We start from the raw sequence: 4,000 nt of genomic DNA, 5'->3' as shown, positions 1-4,000 counted from the left end.
CAATTGCTATGCATGGGCTTTCTCCAGTTACAAGGAGCGGGTGCTACTCTTAATTGCGGTGCACAAGCTCTAGGCTCTTGGGCTTCAGCAGCCACAGCACGTGGGCTCAGTAGCCAGCGGCTCACGGGCTCTACAGCACTGGCTCCGTAGTTGCAGTGCACAGGCTTAGTTGCTCCGAGGCATGTGGGGTCTTCCAGGATCAGGGGTGGAGCCCATGATTCCTGCACTGGCAGGTAGATTCTCAACCACTAGTCCACCAGGAAAGCCAGCCCTGCACCACCTTCTTAATTCCAGGTATAATCAGACTTTATAATACTGCTGATCTCATAGGAATATTTTTATTGTGCTTTAAATTTGCTAATTAATAATGACGTTGAACATATTAACATGTTTACTGACATTCAGATTTCCTCTTTCACACAGTACCTCTTCTCATGTTTTTCTCAGTTTTCTGCTAGGTTCTTTCACTGTTGGTTATTTGGCAAGCTTTCTCTCTATATATACTGGACATCAGTTTTTGTCAATTATATGATTTGCAATTGTCTTTAACCAGTTTGTGACTTGTGCCTTTATGTTTTTATGGTAGCTTTCGAGAAAAGAAACTCATTTTAACAATCTTTTCTTTTACCCTATCTGTATGCATATTTCTGCATACAAATACACGTGACTATGCTTTATTTTGCTTTTAGCCTGTATGTTTGAGGGTGGTCTTATTTAGGAAATTCTTCCCTTTGTGGACAATACAAAGATATTTTCTCTGGAATTTGTGTATGGTTTAAAGTAGGAGTCCTAGTCCATTTGTTAAAATATGGGCACCTAATTATCTGGGCTCCCCAGGTGGCGCTACTGCAGGAGACATATGAGATACAGATTCGATCCCTGGGTCTGGAAAATCCGCTGGAGGAGGGTATGGCAACCCACTCCAGTGTTCTTGCCTGGAGAAACCCATGGACAGAGGAGCCTGGTGGGCTACAGCCCCTGGGGCCACAAAGAGTCAGACACAACTGAAGTGACTTATCCAATTATTATTTATTGAAGGAAAAAACTATCCTTTCTCCACTGATTTGAAAACCAACTTGTTATATATGAAGAGTCATGTGGTTTTGTTTCTGGATTCTCTATTTCGCTCTGCTAGTCTATTTGTCTATCTCTGAAACAATACCACACTCACCTAAATTCAACAGCTTTGCCAGTCATTAAATCTATGAAGACTATTTCCCCAAACTTATCATTCTTCGAGAGTGTGCCAAGGGCTTCCTTGGTGTCTCAGTCATAAAGAATCCGCCTGCCACTGCAGGAGTCACAGGCTTATCACTGATCCAGAAGATCCCACAGGCCGAGGAGCAACTAAGCCTGTGTGCCACAACTATTGAGCCTGCGCATCACAACTCCTGAGCCCATGCAACCTTCAGCCCGTGCTCCGCAACAAGAGAAGCCACTGCAATGAGGTGCCCTCACACTGCAACTAGAGAGCAGTCCCCACTCACTGCAACTAGAGAAAAACCTGCACAGCAGTGAAGACCCAGCACAGCCAAAAAACACACACAAAGCGTGGACCAATAGCTAGGCCTTTGCTCGGTCGCTCAGTCACATCCAGCTCTTTGCAGCCCCATGGACGGTAGCCCACTAGGCTCCTCCATCCATGGAATTCTCCAGGCAAGAACACTGGAGGGCGTTGCCATTTCCTACTGAGGGCCTCTGAATTTCAATATATATTTAAGAATTATTTTATCAAAGGCCTACAAAATAAAAAGGTTAGGATTTTATTTTTATTAGAATTATACCAACTCAATAAATAAAATTGGGGGAAACTGACATTCACATAATCCTCAGTCTCTCTCGTGTATCTCTCTTCACTTAAGGATCCTTTAATTTCTTTCAACATAGTTTTATCATTTTCTCCATTAGGGGCTTACAAAGCTTTTGTTAAATATATTCCTATGTGTTTCATATTTTTCTATGCTGTTGTAAATGGCGTGTTCTTAAGGTTTCATTTTCTAACTGACGTTTGCTGGTATATAAAAATGCAACGTGGGTTTTATAAATGGTTTTTTCTATCTAGCTGACTTGCTAAATTCTTATTTCTAAAAATGATTTGTTCTTTCTTTTGAGTCATCCATATAGACATTCAAGTTATCTACGGATAATCAGTTTTGTTACTTGCCTCCGAACCCTAATATGTTTTTATTTTTTTACTGACTTACAGTGTTGGCAAGCTTGAGTATGATGATCAATAGAATGGTGGTGGACATTCTTGACAAGATACCATTCTCAATGGGAATTTTTGAACTTTCAGCTAATATTAAGAATGCTATTTTGAAAGCAACCAAGATGTCCTGTAGTATGTGAATGGATAAATAAAAATTAGAAAAACTGTGAGAGATGTCCAGTTCATTTTTCAGGGGAGTACAACCTTAAAAAGAAAAAAAAAACTTGGGAAAACCATAATTTAAAAAGACACATGTACACCAGTGTTCATTGCAGCACTATTTATAATAGCCAGGACCATGGAAGCAACCTAGATGGCCACTGACAGACAAATGGATAAAGAAGTTGTGATACATATATGCAACAGAATATTGTTGCTGTTTAGCTGTTAAGTCATGTCTGATTCTTTGCAACCCATGGACTGTGGCCCTCCAGATTCCTCTGTCCATGGGATTTCCCTGGCAAGAATACTGGAGTGGACTGCCATTTCCCTCTCCAGGAGCTCTTTCAAACCTGAGGCTCCTCACTGGTAGGCAGATTTTTCACCAAGCCACCAGGGAAGCCCACAATGGAATACTACTCAGCCATAAAAAGGAATAAAATTGGGTCATTAGTAGTGATGTAGATGAACCTAGAGTCTACCAAACAGAATGAAGTAAGTGAGAAAGAGAAGAACAAGCATGGTACATTAATGCATACATACAGAATCTAGAAAAATGGTACTGATGGAACCTATTTGCAGGGCAGAAATAGAGACAGATACAGAGAACAAACTTGTGGACACAGTCAGGAAAGGAGAAGATGGGATGAACTGAGAGAGTAGCACTGATACATATACACTACAATGTGTAGAAAAGATAGCTAGTGGGAAGCTGATAACACAGAGAGCTCAGCTTGGTGCTCTGTGATGACCTAGATGGGTAGGATGCAGGGGTGGGAAGCAGGTTCAACAGGGAGGGGATATATGTGTACTTACAGCTGATTCACGCTCTTGTACAGTAGAAACTTACACATTGTTAAAGCAATCATCCTCCAATTCAAATTTTAAAAACTGCTGAGGACAATATTTAAAAGAAAATTACAGGTCAATTTCATGAATGGACAGAGACATCAACTCCCTAAATATCAGCGAATAGACACCAACTGAGAGTTTGAAAAAAATAACCCTAATCATAATTTTATGAAGTACTTTATAAAGAGATCATTCTAGAAATGCAAAGATAATTTAATACCAGAAGATCTATAATTTATTTCACCACAGCAATGGAGTAAAGAAGAACCACAAAGAAGGCTGAGCACTGAAGAATTGATGCTTCTGAATTGTGCTGGAGAAAACTCTTGAGAGTCCCTTGAACTACAAGGAGATCAAACCAGTCAATCCAAAAGGAAGTCAACCTTGAATATTCACTGGAGGGACTGATGCTGAAGCTGAAGCTCCAATACCTTGGCCACGTGATGTGAACTGCCGATTCACTGGAAAAGACCTTGATGCTAGGAAAGATTGAAGGCAAAAGGAGAAGAGGGCAGCAAGGATGAGATAGCTAGATAGCATTACCAACTCAATAAATGTGAATCTGAGCAAACTTCAGGAGACAGTGAAGGACAGGGAAGCCTGGCATGCTGCAGTCCATGGGGTTGCAAAAAGTTGGACACAACTTAGTGACTGACAACAACAAGAAAATACATCTCAAAACACATGGGAAAGACATTTGATAAAGTTCAACATGCAATTCTAATTTCTTTCTAAAAATAAAAAATAAAACAAGGATAAAACAGAACTTACTTAACTTTT

Source organism: Capricornis sumatraensis, chromosome 16, assembly GCF_032405125.1.
Source record: "Capricornis sumatraensis isolate serow.1 chromosome 16, serow.2, whole genome shotgun sequence".
NCBI classification, from domain to species: Eukaryota; Metazoa; Chordata; class Mammalia; order Artiodactyla; family Bovidae; genus Capricornis; species Capricornis sumatraensis.
The sequence above is the reverse complement of the archived record's forward strand: the minus strand, read 5'-3'. Positions refer to the sequence as shown.